The sequence below is a fragment of the Dipodomys merriami genome, unplaced genomic scaffold (genome assembly GCF_024711535.1).
Source record: "Dipodomys merriami isolate MVZ:Mamm:240054 unplaced genomic scaffold, mDipMer1.0.p SCAF_6, whole genome shotgun sequence".
Lineage (NCBI taxonomy): Eukaryota > Metazoa > Chordata > Mammalia > Rodentia > Heteromyidae > Dipodomys > Dipodomys merriami.
In genome coordinates, this window is record NW_027206179.1 from 32,959,677 (window position 1) to 32,977,800 (window position 18,124).

Here is an 18,124-nt window from a genome sequence, read left to right on the forward strand (position 1 = left end):
AGATTACCTGGATTAATTGCTAAAAAATTCAGTGAATTAAAAAAAGACCAAAAAAAAAAAAAAAAAAAGATCAGATTCTGAGTAACAAGATGCATACACAAGTTGGTTAACAACAGTACCTATTTCTGCCCTAAATGATGATATGTTGATTATGGATCCTAGTAGTAGAGATCAAAATTCCTAAGAGCAATTACCAGCTCTGCTACTTTTGAATCACATGAGTGTTTCTGGACAAGATCTTTGCACCTTAGTGAAAATAAATCAACATGTACCCTCTTCTGCCAGTATTACAGAGCAATACATTTTATTACTACATACTTCAATCCACATAGCTATCTCCAGCTATGCGATTCTCTCCTGTCATGGAAGTTCTTCCACTGTCCAAATTCTCAGGAGGCCTTGGAGCTCATGGATTTCAAGCAGCCTTTGAGAGATTGTTGATAGAATGAAATGGCCCATTCCTCATCAAAGATGGGGAAAAAGGACTGCTGTTTTTAAATGAATATGGGAACAGCCTAAAAGAGAGAGAAGAAATTACAATACTATTTCTTGCCTAAAGGAAGTGTTTACTTTTATTTAAAGTAGCTCATGTTGTATATTGAAAATAAAACTGAAATCTATATTATTGTCCATTATTATTGTCCATATTTGATGGTCTGTCCAGTTTTGTGAGTTCTTCTGCAAGTTGTGTGATTTCCAAATTCATGCAAGGAAAAAAAAATCCTTGAAAATCTCTCACTGTGTCATGCCTGGGCTAAGGCAGATGACTCACTCTATGAATTCAAGCTAAATCACTTAACCTTTTTCTCTTATTCAACCCATCTGGGAAGCTGAATACAAGCACTTCACTATGAAACAGATGGTGTGCCCAAGCTAAATTTTCCCAGATTAAAAAAAGAAGAAAAATGTGTTTTAAGCACTAAAAGAACCAAATATGGAAAAAGACCAAGGATTAAAAGGAAAAGAGCCATAAATTGGATCAGACCTTTTCCCCTGTAGAAAATAATGTAATGCTTAAAAAATACGTCCTGTGAGATAATTTGGAGACCAAGTTACTACAATGTTTCATCAACACCATATGTGTGATGGTGGTCATGAAGGATGGCATTTATGGTAAGAAAAATGCTCTCTGTTTGTGGAATCATTTATCAAGATGGCTCAGAAAACAAATATGGCTATGTTGCTGCTTTTAGGCTATTTGATAACAGTATAGTCAAATACTAATAAAAACATTTGGTGAGAAATTTTATGAAACCCTTCTGGATTATAGCCCTGGTGAAATTTAATATTGGTTGACAAATAAAAAGAATTTCCAGTATCTTCTAGAATAATGATGATTTCTAATTTTTCTATAAAGGTTATATATTGATTTTTTTGAAAGATAGGCAAAATATTGCTTCTTGCTAAATTTGTGGAATCTGCATTTTACTCTGTGTGTGTTCTATGTTAAAATATATTTATGAGATATCTCAATATTTTATAGGAGAAATATCCTGTAGTAGATAAGAGATGTTTTGCTAAACCAATTAGAAAGAAGAAAGACTTGAAAGAACCAGTATCTTCCAATATCCAATTGTGATAAACTTAGCAGAATTTAGCTTATCTAAAAGACAGTTTTTGGATGAGGCTGGAAATGAAACTTGAGAAATTCACATGATAAACTTCCAGATGCCACAGTGTAAAAATCCAGAGTGGACTTTAGTCTAAGAACTAATCCCAAGTGAAGGCTTCATTACTGTTGAGACAAATAGTACTTCACTAACTCAATGCAGGCTTCCTTCACTTGGTTTCCAAAATCCTATTATATGCCAAAGTAAAAACATGCACATTTGTTTTCTTCATAAAATCACTTTTTTATTGAAGTTGGGTCATACTCTTATTACTCAGAAATACACAAGAGGCATGGCTAAGTAGCTAAGATGCAGTGAAAAAAGAAAAGCAAACACTGCCTTTCTTAAGGAGAGTCTCATATGTCTCTTACTATAATTACCATGTAAGAAGCAAATAATTGACTTCAATTATGACTTCTCATGTCCAGAGCAATAATAAAGAAAATTTTCCAATTTAATGTTAGCTCTTGATCAAGAGAGCAAATCCTGTTTATATAAACACTGTTTATATAAATAGCCTAATACAAACCAGTTCAATCTCTCCAGACTTCCAAAGCAATCTGCAGATCCCTTCACTATTCTTTTTGGTTATTTTTAATATGTTTATTCATCTGTACATTATATATATATATACACATATTTCAAGCTCTGTTTTCATGATTTTTTTATAAAAATCAATATACCAATGATGTGTAAAATTAAAATTCCAAAATAAAATGGATTTTTGATTTAGTTTGACATGGGGAAATGGGGCCTACATGTATGTCAGTTTTTCAAAAGGACTCTTTCCAAAACTACATCAGTATGCAGAACTCCTAAAGATTTGCACTTACTCCTTGGTCTGTAAGAGCTTCTCACAACATTGTGCTTTCAGAGGGCTCATCAAGGAAAATGCAGAATGGGTAAGACCATCTTGCTCGCTGCTGGTACACCATGTGCAGCACTTTGCCAATGATTTTGGTAGGTCAGACCAATGTTTCTGTCACTGGAGAGCATTTGTCTCCCTTGGATGATGCATTCAATTTTTCCACCTTTCCATACCTTGGGAGTATGATACTTTCATACAGTCCTCCTAATCTACATAGTGAATAGCAATTCCTTAGTAATTAGTGCTAAAGGTTCCTATTTCCTTTCCCAAAAGTAAACCAGAGAAGTGGTTTGGTATTTGGTGTCCATATGGCTTAAGGATCATTTAAATCCCATCACCATACTCAGATGCAAGTTGAAGTTCATGACGGACAGTGGATAAATGGTTAGCCTCACGTAAGGAACAGTGTATTTACATTTATATATTGCTTGCCCATAATAGAATATGCATAGAATTATCTTCACATAAACGCTTTCACATTTGAGCTCTGTAAATGAAGCACATGAGCATCTTTGTTTCTGTGTCTATGACTGACATTAAAAACAAAAAACAAAAAACTAGTGTTTTTTCTTTTGTTTTCTTTTTTTTTTTTCTGTCAGTTGTGGGGCTTGAACTCTGGGCCTGGGCACTATCCCTGAGCTCTTTGGCTCAAGGCAAGTACTCTACCACTTGAGCCACAGAGCCACTTCCCATTTAAAACTAGTTTTGTTTTGTTTTGTTCTGTTTTTATAGAATTATTATCATTTCTTTGTAAGTATTGGGCATCCCTCCATACAAAACATATATATTAATTCCCTTTCACGTTGCACATCAAGAACTGCATGCAAAAAGAAAAAGAATGGATACAGTATAAACAGTCACCAAATTGGTGGATTCAAGTTTTACCTACTGCAAAGCTGGACTACCCTTATTTAATGCTTGCTTGGAAACAGTCTCCAAATAGCTAGTAGATTAAGAAGGAAGATGTGAAATTTTCCATTTAAGTGAGAATTTTCCAGATTATTGTCAAAGCTCAAATTCTATTTTAAACACTACTCTAACTGTAATAGCATAATGACATTTAAAGTAATCATGCCTGATTCATTATTTCTTGGCTTTGATTTGAAATAAAACACCATTGGATTTCCAGAACAGTATCATCATCTTGATCTAACTATTCTCTAGTCAAGCATGCTAACCACTTGGGAAGCTTTTCAAGGACGCTATGGCTTGACCATTAAAAGCCAGGTAGTTGGCAGATCACACCCCACAAAACCTCTTTTCTTATCTCCTCTTTAAGTGGCTACAAAGATTCCAAATGGGAATCTGTTACAAATAAATAGGGGCTTGTGGTTGTTGATGGTCTTGAATTTCTGTTATTTTGTGTCCATTTTCTCTTTTCTTTTTAAATTTCAAGTATAGAGGGTAAAAATACAATCTGCTTTCTTTTTAGTGCTTAATCAAAGCACCATGTTCATTTGTGGTATGAGAAATAATATTCATTTTAGAAAACTTACTTAAGTATATATGTAGTGTCCTAAAATACCATTAGCAATCCATCTGTTTTTAACTACACTTCTACTAGAATAGTTAAAATAAATTATATACATATGTATGTGTATGTATGTAGACAGACAGACAGACAGACAGACAGATACATACATACATACATACATACATACATACATACATAGACAGTGTCAGAGAAAGCAAGAATGTGTATCCCTCATAAATTGCTGGTGGGAATGTAAAATGCTACAGCCACTCTAGAAGTTTGGCTCTTTATTATAAAATTAAATATACATTTAAAACACGTGACCCAAATAACACTTCTGGGCTTTTATTCCATCCAGAGAAATGAAATTTAATGTTCATACACAAACTTGTAGACAAGTTTTTTTTTCCAGAGCCTCAAATTGCAACAGTCTAACCCTAAAAAGTGAGAGATAAATAAATACACTGTAGCAATATGTACCATAAAATACAATTTTGAAATAGAAAAAGAACAATTGATCAATAAACAGCAATATAAAGGAACACATGTAGTTGTATTGAACTTTAAAAAAAATCTCAACCTTAAAATGTTATGTCCTCTGGGTACCATTTAAATAACATTCTTGAATTGATGAAACTATGGGATTGGAGAAAAGATTAGTGGTCCCCAGGCGTTGAAGAAAGAAGTGACATTACAGAGTTGTCAAGAAGGGGTTCCTTCATTGTGATGGATCAGTTCTGTATGTTTGCTAACAACTTTTCTGTATAAAAGTTATTAATGGAGATCAGCTCTTTTAGTGCTGACTTCATTTTATGCACATCTTAATTGGGAAGAAAGTGAAATTCAAGGGTGTTCACTCTGTTGTTAGCAATACAGATTAGGAGTCTAGTATTTTTAATGGCGTACCTTAATATACATTAAACTTGAGAACACCATGATAGGATCTTCAAACATTCCTGAGAAATATTTCAAAGTCATCCAGAAAGCTCTACAAGATTGGTGAAGTGGGCTTTCCATTCCACCTTAGTAGGCAATCTATATGGTGATTTGAAGGTCTTTGCCAGACTAATATGCTTCTGTGTGCATGCTGAATCACAGAAAAAATACAACCCAACCTTTATATTTCTACACTGTTTTGTCATACTGCGTCTACCCTCGATTTTATGACAAATTCAATGACAGTTTGAAGTAAATGATAATATGGATTTCTTATTGTAAATTATCTCATTTTGAAAGTATGAATTATTTTGTAATTGATACAAATAGAAATACTATGCAATCCAGCAGCTCACTATTGGGTATATATCAGAAAGAAGCAAAACTCAGAATCGTTAAAGAGGTTCAATGAACCAGTTAATTTCATGGGAGAAACAGTAATCCAGGCATTTATTTGAATGAAGTTGATCACTTTAAACTGATTTTTTTTATTATGATCTGTACCTGAGATGTTAAAAGCATTTGGGAGAGCCCGGAGTTTAATTCTTAGGTTGGAATCCATTGAGCAGGGTTGCTAGAAGAAGTTTAGGTTTGTTATTCAGATATGTTTGTATTGCCATGATTTATTTCAATAGAAAATGAAGTGCTTAGGATTTTCCTCCTTAAAATAATCCATTGTGATGGTCAGAGTTACCAATGTGGAAGTTACTTAGATAAGAAAATAATACAGTAGCTCCTGCAATATATATATATATATATATATATATGTATATGTATATATATGTGGATATACAGATATGTATATATAAATAAATAAATAAATAAATAAATAAATAAATAAATATATATATATATATATATATATATATATATATATATATATACCTTTATCTAATTTGGGGAGGGGAAGGAGAATAATATAATGTTGAAACAAGGACACAGTATGACCCAATGCAACAATGACACTCACAAGACACTGTTGGAAATGATCTTTACAACTTCAGTGGGGGAGGAGGAAGGAGAGAGGATGGGATAGTAGGAAAAAACAAAGGAGGGGGTAACAATGCTCCACAAGAAATGTGCTCATTACCTTACTCATATAACTGTAACCCCTCTTTACATCATCTTTACAATAAACTAAAATTTAAAAAAGAAGAAAATAATACACTGGGCCCAAAAGACTTTGTACACTAGTAAAATGACACCATAACAATCTCATTAGACAATTCAGTGACAGTTTTCCTATTTTAAGTATACTGAATTTTAATTCATATTGGCCCTAAAAGGGGTGGCGCGGTGGGGTGTGGGGGGGAGAATAATTACCTTCTTTTGCATTTTAACCAAAGATTTTATTATAACATCGTTTTCTCAAAATAACATTTGAGAGGTTTGTTAGAATTCCATTGTGACTTTCAGAGCAGATGCCAGGTCATATGCAAAATGCCAAGACCACAGAAAACTATTTTTAGCTGGATAAAAATATGTGACATTTAAGAAAGAAACATTACTGCCTTGATTCATTTGTTAATTAAGCATTTCAGTGTTTTCTGTACACATCATTTGAAGGCCATAGAATGTCAAATAATTAATATGTCAAATAATACAATTCTTGCTCCATAGGGTGAGCTTTTGTTTTTATTTTTGATGGTTAAGCTAAGATGTTCTTTATGATTTATCCTGTGTGGGAGGTAAAAGGAAAAAAGCAAATGAATAAATCCAATGTGTTCTTGGTCTAAATTGTGAATTTAATAGATAAAGGATAATAGAGAGAAAATGGCTTAAATGAATAAAATTAATTGGAAATAGAGAAACTCTATGATGTGAGGAAAAAAAACTTTAGAAGACACTAGTGAGTTGGAGACATTAACAATATAAATTGGGTTAAATAGTTGGTAAGTTTTTGTTTGTTTGTTTTTGTCGGTCATGGGGCTTGAACTCTGGGCCTGGACACTGTCACTCAGCAATTCAACTCAAGGCTAGTGCTCTACCCCTTGAGCCACAGCACCATTTCCATTTTTCTGGTGGTATATTAGAGATAAGAGTCTCATGGCCTTTCCTGCCCAGGTTGTCTTTGAACTATGATCCTCAGATCTCAGTCTCCTTAATAGTTAGGATTACAGGTGTGAGCACCTGGCCTAATTGGTAAGTTTTTTAAGAAGCAAAAAGTAAGTAAGGTAAGAACAGAAATAGGTGACATTTTAAGATGTTAAACTCTGAACATGGGCAGCTAAGGCAAATTACTTAAAATTGAAAAAAAATTTCAAAAGTCATATGGGCATCAAAGCTATCATCAATGAGACTAATATATGTATAATATACACTTACATATATGTACAACATATATATGGTATTTCTTACTATGTAAGATAGGACTTTAGTAATTTGTAAACTTCAAACATGGAAATTTAAATGCCAATTTGTTTTCTCTCTCCAACATGGAGACAAATTTACCTTTAGAACAGATTATTTCCTAATGTATAAAAAACAACAACGTCAATTAGTCATCCAGTTAGGAACTTCAAGAAATTACATAGTAATATAAATCATGTGATAAGTTTCCATCCAGATGGATATGGATTTTAAAAGTTCTTAATAAAATCCAAGCTCACCCCCAAAAAATCATTGTTTTATGAAATAGCTGGATATAAATTAAGAATCTGACAGAGAGAATGTTTAGTAAAATTGTATTCTATTATAGCTTCATGCTTCAAAGTCTTGATGAAGAGCTTAAATTTCATTTCTATGTCCATTAAAAAGAAAATTCTTTGCTATAATTTCTACCTCTAGAATATCAAAGGACTTGGCAATCACACCACAATTTTTTTTTTTTTTTTTGGTTGTGGGACTTGACCTTGGGGCCTGGACACTTGAGCATTTTTTGCTCAAGGCTAGCACTCTACCAGTTGAGCTACAGCACCACTTCGTGTCTTCTAGTGGCTAATTGGAGATAAGAGTCTCCCAGACTTTCCTGCCTGGGCTGGCTTTGAACCATGATCCTCAGATCTCAGCTTCCTGAATAGCTTGTATTACAGGCGTGAGCTACCATTGCCTGGCTCACACAACAAAAATTTATTCTTATATTTTGATTATTTTTAAATGGTGTTTGTTTTCTAATAGCATTCAATCTTATCTACAACTTTTAACATGAGAGAAATTTTAACTAAATTTTAAATGTAGAAAAAGTGACATTTATGTTCAATATAATCTTAATCAGTAAATGAAAAAAAATACTGGTGACTACTGAGGAAGGATCACATATATTTATGAAGGGGAATTTATAAATTAATGAATATTGAGTGGGTACCTACTCTCTATCTAGAGGTGTTTTTTTTTGGGGGGGGGGTCCGGTTGTGGGGCCTGAACTCTGGGCCTGGGCACTGTCCCTCAGCTCTTCAGCTCAAGGCTAGCGCTCTACCACTTGAGCCACAGCGCCACTTCCAGCTTTTTTCTTTTTGCTTATGTGGTGCTGAGGAATCGAACCCAGGGCCTCATGCATGCAAGGCAAGCACTCTACCACTGAGCCAACTTCCCAGCCCTAGAGGTGTTTTTAAATAGTGAAAAGTTGAGAAGTCTAAGAATATTAGCCACTTAGCGATGAATGCACCAAGACTGAAGTCTAAGTCATTAAGTGTGGAACTTTTTTTCAACCAGCCAGATCTACTTCATTTAGTAAAATGAAGTTTTAAGAAATGTTTTCTCTTTGTAATCTCAGGCATCACACTTTCAAACTTTTACATGTGTTGGATATATGTTACAAGCACATTGTAACAGTATATCAAGACCAGAGCATCCACAGCCATCGCAGGACCGGCAAGAGGGGGAGAAAATGGATGGAGAGCCGTGGAAAGAAGCGTGTCAGGGGTAGGGGAAGTACCCAAGTCTGCAAGGAAGGTTCCAATGAAAGCCAAAAGCAAGGCCAAAAAGGTTTCTGTAGGTACTGGAGGGAGAAATGTTTGTTGTGGAATGAATTTTATGCTAGCAATTTCCACCTCAAATATTGTGTAACAAAGAAGGATTATTCTTGAGTCAACATTAGAAAATCTTCATGATTCACCCTAAGAAATAAAGGTAACTCTTGGTGGCCAGGCCTGACTCCATGGGGCATAATCACCTCACCCACCTTCATAAGCACCACCATGTCCATCCTAGCAAAACCACCATCTCTAAAAGACGAAATGTTACCATTGGCAGAATGACCAAAAGAAAAAAGTGCAACTCACAGGAGAGCCAGAACAGACTCATCCTATCCAGCAACAACACTGAATGGTGCTCCAGTCACCAGCACAGACTAAGAGACTTAGAGATGGTCCAAAGTCAAGGAGACAGAAGAGACGACAACTCAAATCTTGTATGCTAAAGATCTCAACTATAAAGGAAAGGGCCAAATATAATAAGTGTGTAGACTGAACTGATGTCATATGTTGCTGTTCTTCAGTCAAACCTATCTTCATCTCTCTGTCTCTCTGTCTCTCTGTCTCTCCCCTCTCCCTCTCCCTCTCTCTTCCTCCCTCTCTCTCTCTCTCTCTCTCTCTCTCTCTCTCTCTCTCTCTCTCTCTCTCTCTCTCTCTCTCTCACACACACACACACACACACACACATATACAGTAAAATATTACAGAGCTCAGGCCTCATCCTAACACTTTATCCTCATTAACTTCTAATAAATAAATTAAGCTCTACCCTATTCACATAAATGAATCTTATACTACTCATATGAAATTTCATTTTTCTCTTTATATTTCAATGATATGTTACAATAAGTAAATTAAGTAGCAATTGTCAGAAATACAAATCATGCTGGGCTCTGGTGGCTCATACCTGAATCCTGGCTACTCAGGAAGCTGAGTTCTGAGGCTCGTGGTTTGAATCCAGCTTAAGCAGGCAAGTCTCTGTAAGACTCTTAGCACCAATTAACCACTCAAAAACTGAATGTGGAGCTGTGGCTCAAAGTGGTAGAGTGGTAGCCTTGAGCAAAAGAGCTCAGGGCAGCACCCAGGCCCTGAGTTCAAGCCTCATGACTGAAAAAAGAAATGAAGGAAGGAAGGAAGGTAGGAAAGAAGGAAGGAAGAAAAGAAAGATTATGTGTTCCTTAAATAAAATTATTTAAAAGAAGAAAGAGGAGTGTGAGCCCAGAAATAGGAGAGGAAGGAAAAACCAAAATTGGACCATTTACACACTGGTGGGTTTGTAATAAAAATATGTCTACCACAGAAGCCTGCTAAAATACTTACTTCAGATTCTCTCTCCAAAATACATACCATTTTCAGTCTCCAAATAAGATAGGCAGAGATAGAAAAAGAGAGAGACAAAGACAGAGACAGAGAGAAACAGAGACAGACAGACAGACAGACAGACAGAGACAGAGAGAGAGCAAGAGAGAGAGAAATTGAAGCCAATATTGAAGTTCTTTAAGGAAGGAGATAGAGGCACCTTTAATATATAAAATTTTTAAGGTTTGAAAAAGACAAAATATTTAAATACAGGCCAGTAGTTTATTCATATCATTCTTAAAAAATAACTGCAAACCATGGACAATTTTAAGGCTGACTTCTAGGTAACAATAAAAACTCACTGGCAGCATAACAAGCAATTCTAATGAATTTGAAATGATGCATAATATTTGTAGTTTATACTCTGATATTATTCATCCCAACTTAACCCCCAAGCTTCAGAGCTGGAAAGAGCTAACTTGAATGCTAAGGGGATTATTATTTTGATATTATTTCCTAAGAAAATTACTCTGCAAGGAAGTTATATAATAGAAATAAAATCCCAATGTAAGCACTACAGGTGAGTGTCTCATAATCACAAGCTTAGAGAGAACTCAGTATATTAAAAGTAAAGTACCAAATGGACTAAAGCAAATGATCACATCGTGGCCCTGAAGTTGTTTATGTACTTGGAAATGATACGTTATTCATCATGTTATTAGTGTACAAGAGGCCATTTAGAACATTGGTGTTTGAGAAAGAACCATATTAAGCAGCAATTCCAAATCTGAATTACTGAACAAAATTTAGTATACATCAAGGCCTAAGACATGTGTCTTTATCAGGAGAAAGGTTGTTATTTCAACTTAAAGAATTCAGGCATGTGTTATTTTGTATTCTTCTGGAGGAGGCAAAAGTGTAGATGGAGAATTTCCTAGAGTATTTTCATGTATGTTATAGCGTGAATTGTAATTCTCTCAAATGTGTGTATGTGTGTGTGTGCATGTGTGTGTGTGTGTGCATGTGTGTGCCTTAACCTTTAGTATTAGGGTCCTTAAAGAAGCCATTAAGGTTGTAGCTCTTGATGTGGACGTTAATCCAGTATGGCTAGCATAGGAAAAACAAACATGGACACAAACATCTACAGAAGAAAGACCTTGTGAAGATGAAGGTAGAAAATTGACATCTATATGCCAGAGAAAGAAGTCAGAAGGAATCAACTGTGTGGACACTTTGATCTTGACTTCTAGCCTGAACAATCTGAGAAAATAAATTTCTGTTTAAGATACTTGTCTATGGTTCTTTGTTATGGAAGTCTTAGCAAACTGAGTTTGTTTTTGGCCTCTTAGATTTCATAAAGGGCCACATAAGCATTTCTAACAATTAATGACAGACCACACACATCTTCTATTAGGTTTTGCAATCCTGTTATGAATCTAGAAAAGTTGCAGTCTTCATGGTTCTTAAAAACTAAAGCAGTTGGGTGCCAGTGCCTCATGTCTGTAATCCTAGCTACTCAGGAGGCTGAGATCTGAGGATCACAGTTCAACACCAGCCTGGGCAGGCAAGTCCGTGAGACTCTTATCGACAATTAACCACAGAAAACAAGAAGTGGCACTGTGGCTTAAGTGACAGAGCACTCACCTTGAGCTGAAGCGCTCAGAGACATAACCCAGGCCCAGAGTTCAAGCCCCATGACTGACTAAAAAACAAAAACAACAACAAAAACTAAAGCACAGTTTTTATTAGAAGACTCCCCTACTTCTTAAAAAAAATTAATTTCAACACTGAATTCTAGTTCTTTTTTCAATCCTCTAAGGGTTAATGGGAATAAATGACAAAAAAAATGTCCTAGGTCTAATATTAACTGTTTTACCAATTGTAGACAAAACATAAAACAGATTCCCAATGATTTCTTCTTCAATCACTGCCTGCCTTATCTATATTTCTTTGGTTTATGTGTGTGTGTTTGTGTGTGTGTGTGTGGTGTTTGTTTTTTAAACTGATTTGTGAAGTTATTTTAGCAGATTAATAAAGTAATACCTCAGTAAAAACCATTCATAAAAGAAGAGACACTTATGAAAGATTGATACATTTGCCATGTCCTTATCGAGTGCTTACTGAGTACTCTGGCATTTTGTGGAAGGTGTTGGGTGTATGCACTGAACAAGACATGGTTGGTGCAAGATGCTTAAACTCTAACACCAAAAATGCACATTTCACCATCAAGGGTCCTATGGACAATTGAGGGCATCCGTTAACTAAATTAAGAAATCCAAGATGGGGGCTGACAAGCTTTTTTTCCCCTAAAGAACCAGGTGGTGAATACCAAACATTACAACCACTCAATTTTGAGTCTCATGAATCCTCAGTTCCGCCATCACATCATGAAGGTAGTCCTAGGGGTTGGGATTTCAAATGACATTTCTCAATAAAACTTTACTTATGGATACTGAACTTCAAATGGCATGTACTTTTCAAGTATTAAAATTCTTTGATTATTTCCAAGCATTCATAAACATAAAAAATACTTGCTGATAAAGTTGCAGAGCTTCTGCAGGGCAAAGCACATAGCTAGCAAGATCAATAGAAAGCCCACGGATTGGGAGAAGATCTTTACTAGCCATACAACGGACAAGGGTCTCATATCTAAAATTTACTTGGCACTCCAAAAATTAAACCCCCCAACAACAAATCCTCAAAGAAACAACTGCCCAATAAATAAGTGGGCGAAAGACTTAAAGAGAAACTTCTCTGAAGAAGAAAGAAGGATTGCCAATAAACACATGAAGAAATGTTCAACATCCCTAGCCATAAAAGAAATGCAAATCAAAACAACATTGAGATTTCACCTCACTCCAGTTAGAATGGCAAAAATCAAGAACTCTAACAACAACAGATGCTGGAGGGGATGTGGACAGAGAGGAACCTTACTTCATTGTTGGTGGGAATGTAAACTTGTTCAACCACTTTGGAAAGCAGTATGGAGGTTCCTCAAAAGACTTCACATAGAACTCCCCTATGACCCAGCAATCCCACTTTTGGGCATTTACCCAAATGTTTACAAACAAGACCACACTAAAGCTACCAGCACAACTATGTTTATTGCAGCATTATTTACCATAGCTAAGATATGGAACCAACCCAGATGCCCCTCAGTAGATGAATGCATCAAGAAAATATGGTATATATACACAATGGAATTCTATGCCTCCATCAGAAAGAATGACATTGCCCCATTTGTTAGGAAATGGAAAAACTTGCAAAAATTATATTAAGTGAAGTAAGCCAGGCCCAAAGAAACATAGGTCCCATGGTTTCCCTTATTTGTAATATCTAGTAGATGTATGAGTCAAGTGGAAAAGGTCAGATAATGTGATGTCAGGAAAATGAACCCTTAGATATGTATTTTAATGTTTTTTTCTTTTATGCATGTGTTTCTAACGCATTTATAAGATTATCTCTTTGTTGCTTTGTATGTCCCTCCCCCACAGTATAACCCCTGCTTTCACTATATTTGATGTCAGTATAACTTGTGGAGGAGATGGGGAAAACCAGTTGTTTAAGGATACAGGTGGACCTGTTGCAACAATGAGAAGTACAAGTTGTCATGTCCAAAGTGGGGGGGGGGAGGTGGAAGGGGGGGAAGGAGAAGGATTGGGATTGGGATTGGGGGGGAGGGGGGAGGCTGGGAAGGGATGTGAAGGGTAAACAAAGGAGGAGGCTGCAATGCTTGGTAAGAAATGTACGCATTATCCTGCCCATGTAATTGTAACTCCTCTGTACAGTATGTTCACAAATAAAATAAAATTAAATTAAAAAAATACTTGCTGATGGTCATATCTGGGACATTCTAACACATTGATGGAAGAAGAACTACACTGAGAGCTGACACAAATCCAAGGAAAGTTGGGGGGAGGGTTTAGTGTGAGAATTCCTCTTGATGACATTCACTGAGGAAGAGGAGAAAAATTGCATGAAGATAGTCCACTCTTTATGGAATCTGGCTTCACCTTAATAAAAGGGGATACAGACTAAGGAGAACATTTAGACCTTGTCTGTGACATATGGGATCACCTAAGTGGCCCACCAGGAAGTGGGAACCACGCTTCCTGCACCTGTGCTCCTATGCTCTTGACCATTCATTCACCCATACATCTGTGAAAGCAGCAAACGATTCCCTTATTCATTTGCTACGTGTGGCAATAATGCTTTGGCAATAGGTTCCTGTCGTTGTTTAGACCCATACACACAATGCTTTGTGACAACTGACAAGGCACTTCACTCTTTTGTGTCTCCATTTGTACCTGCTAAGTAAGAATAATAGGTCCAATCAAACGTACCATGGTACCATACGCACACACACACAAGCACGTACGCATGCGTGCGCACACACATGCACACACACACACAAATTGAGATTTCATCAAAAGAAACTCCTCAATTTTTAGATCAATTAGACCAATTAGACGAGTATGTGTGGCTCTACAAACAATAATATTGTCCAAAGGAAAAGTCACACGTGCAAATTCTGATTTGGAAAAACTTACTGCACATTTGGAAATAGTTTATAGCTTTTGCCATTTGGCTAGTTCCCCAAACATACCCTATTTAGACTAATTTAGAGAGGAAACTACATTGTGTATGTGTATGTGTGTGGGTTTTAATTAAATGTGGAAAATAAAGTGGATCAAGAACATTCAATTTTAATCAATATAAAGTGTTGTTCAATGTGGTGATTATTCACTCGAGTGTATGTTTGGCAAAAAGGTTTTGCTGTTGTCCAGAACAATACTTAAGTGCCTGAATACTCACATAACCACAGCTACTAAGGTGGTAAGTGCTATCAAAGGTTTTAATCCACAGAGGTAAATAAATAACTATGTAAATAAATAAATAAAGCAGCCCTTCTGCTCATTAGGAAACTATCCAAAGCGCAGAACAGAAAATCAACTTCCTAATTTATGAGTCAACCACTAAAACAAACAAAAAACAAAAAAGAAGAAAGAAAAGAAAGCTAACGCTGCCATTGGTACAGCTTTTCCTCATGCTGATCTTTCTGGAAAGACATTCCTTGGGGACTTTTTGGAATCACTACTAGTAAATTCTATTACACTGTCAGACCTGGAAAAAATATGTTTCACTAAGTCTTCAAACAGGAGACTGAAGAAATAACTATGGCACATTGTTGTTCTTTATTAATTAAATTGATTCATATAGCACACTGTGTAACTTAAAAATACACAGAAAAAATACCCTTAGATTCATATTGAAGAAAAATAGAATGGAACTGTGAGAGAATAGTACTCCATGAACTAGTTCTCTAAGTGAGCTCTCTATTTAATATTCATTGCTGCTAACATCATTGACCAGTGGACAGAGATTTAGCAGAAAATTGTTGACCACAATAATTAAATTCTACAACACAGTTTTCACAATGGACGTCATGCTAATGACCGCAGGACAATTCAGAAGACACAATCTATTTTGCTTTTAATTTTCCAAAGCTTGAGTTTGTGTTATGCTTTTTTAAACTCCCCATTCAATTAACTTTTTCTTCCATTCTCATTGTCTCTTTTGCTTCTGTTTCCCTCTCTCCACGGCCTCTCCTGTTCTCTCTAATTCTGACCCATTCTGGTCTCCTGGCATTGTTCTCACATTTGCCTGGCAGAACATAAAACAACAAACATGTTCAATTTGAGTGGTTTCCTGCAATGTTATTCTATCAAACTGGCAATTTCCGAAAGGATTTAGAAAGGAGCATACAATTCCTCCGACTCTGGGAGGTCCCACAGCAACTGCCAGAGCAGCCTATGCTTTTCACAGGCCTTAATACTTGACCACATAAAAACATCCCTTTCTCTCAGGTTGGGTTTTATGCTTAACATCAAGCAGACCTTCCAAGACCTTCTAAGGTGGTCAGAGGACACTATTATTATTTTTTTTTTAGCAGCTTCAAGCTCAAAGGAGTTTAGGATACATTTGTACCTATGGTGCATGGAGATTCAGCTTTTTCTCAAGCACTCACATAGACAATGAAGAGTGACTCAAGGTGTCACTGAAATTGAAGTTGTTCAACGAGTGGATTTACCTAAGGACCAGATGCAAAATTATTATTCTTATTCCCTGGTAACTATTTGCTCTCTTTACCCTCGTTTGACATTTCCAAGACAGTAGCAGCTTTGGAAATTTTATGATTTGATTGTGGCTTGCCTTGAATTCAAATTCTAGAATCTGAATTTGATCCAACTCAACATTGAATGCCTCAAGCAAGAATAGTACACGCCAGTGTCAATGGTGTCATGTTATACTCTAATACTTGAGACAGAGTGCTGCAAACCCTCAAGGGTTTGAGTTTGTGTCAACACATTCACTTCATGTCCACAAATTATCAAGACCTAAAACCATAACGCATTTGTGTGGCCTGTTATGTATTATGATTTTATTTCCTGAAGTCTAGCAATATGGATATCTTGTGGACCATTCAATGTATATAGAAAAAGTCCTTTACTCTCTTCTTTCTTCTGTAAATGTTGCATGCTCAAGGAATGGCTGTGGCATGTCTGGGTGACACCTCCATTTCTGTTGTCATTAATGCACTCCTTCTTTTTTTACATGAAAGATTTTGGTAATGTGCTAAACACTATTTTAGCTCTTCAGCTTAAGGCTAGCACTCTACCACATTAGCTACAGCACTACTTCTGGTTTTCTAGTGGTTTATTGGAGATAAGAATCTCACAGACTTTCTTGCCTGGGCTGGCTTTGAACTGTGGTCCTCAGATCTCAGCCTCCTGTGTAGCTAAGATTACAGGTGTGAGCCACTGGCACCTGGCTATACTTTGTTTTGAAAGAAGAGAAATAAATTAATAGATGCTAATTCGGAAAAAAATACTTAACTAAACCGGCTTTGCACATACTGCCTCATATTCTGAAATGCAGCAAGCACAGGAGACTTCTAAAACAACTCTGAGCATCTTGCAGTGTAACAACATGGCCTTTTGGCAAAGCATCCTGACACTAAGCATGTCCTAAATAATGTATTGTAAACAGTTGTAAAACTCTCCACGTTGGAAGGGTTCTCATAAGTCTGTCCTCTTCTAAACTTCTGAGACCTATGCTACTAGAGAAAAGGCTTTTCCAGTCTTGAGCCTTCCATCATCAACTTTCAATCTGCTTTTCCAATGTGACTCTAAAAAACATCTTTTCTCTGGACCAGTGTGTGGACAAGTGTGATGGTGTGGAAAGGGGTTATAGACTGTTGCATTGATTCACCCTTTGGCCTTTGCCTCACCATTTTTGTTGTTCCTCTTCCCTTCCCCAAATCAGATAAACATGTATATAAGAGACAGGGTATCAAAATAAAAATCAGTGACAGGGGATAAACCAAAGGGGGAAAAAATGAAAGAAAAAAGAAGTAACTCCATATAGTACATTAAAAACAACAACAACAAGGAAAAACCTCTTGTGTCCATATCTTGAACAGCGAGACTCACAAAACACTATGTTGGAAATGAACTTTACAACTGGGGAGGAGGTGACCAGGGGGGAAGGGAAGGGGGAGAAAAACAAGGGAGGGGGTAACAATGTTTGTTCGACAAGAAATGTACTCATTACCTTACGTATGTAACTGTAACCCCTCTGTACATCACCTTTACAATAAAATTAAATTAAAAAAAAGAAGTTATAGACTAAGGCTCCAGTTACCTGGCAATTGTGTCTAATTGGTAACTGATTACATGCCCTTGAGTGAGTCATTCTACTCTAGAGACATTAATTTATTCATCCACTCAAGTAAGAAGCCACAGTCATGATTTAATACCAGAAAGAGTGAAGATCTCTGTTAGCCTGCTATTTCATGAATGATTCCTATCTCCAGTCTGGTACTTTAAAGTCAACAGAACACAGCCATGAGATGATTAGGAGCTAAACTATGCCTGGGTCACGGCCAAGATTTATTGTATACACATTTATCTGAATTAGGGAAGGGAAGGGGAACAACAAAATGTTGAGACAAAGGACAAAGGGG

General features: G+C 36.2%; 1 long non-coding RNA gene across 1 annotated transcript in view; it reads right to left on the bottom strand.

Annotated features, from left to right (window-relative positions):
- Positions 1 to 318: 318 nt before the first annotated feature.
- The window catches only part of LOC138813510 (uncharacterized), a 207,790-nt gene continuing 189,984 nt past the window's right edge, over positions 319 to 18,124 (bottom strand). Inside the window, exon 3 of the long non-coding RNA XR_011367829.1 lies at positions 319 to 515. This is a non-coding gene — a long non-coding RNA (uncharacterized lncRNA). The remainder of the gene's footprint in view (positions 516 to 18,124) is intronic.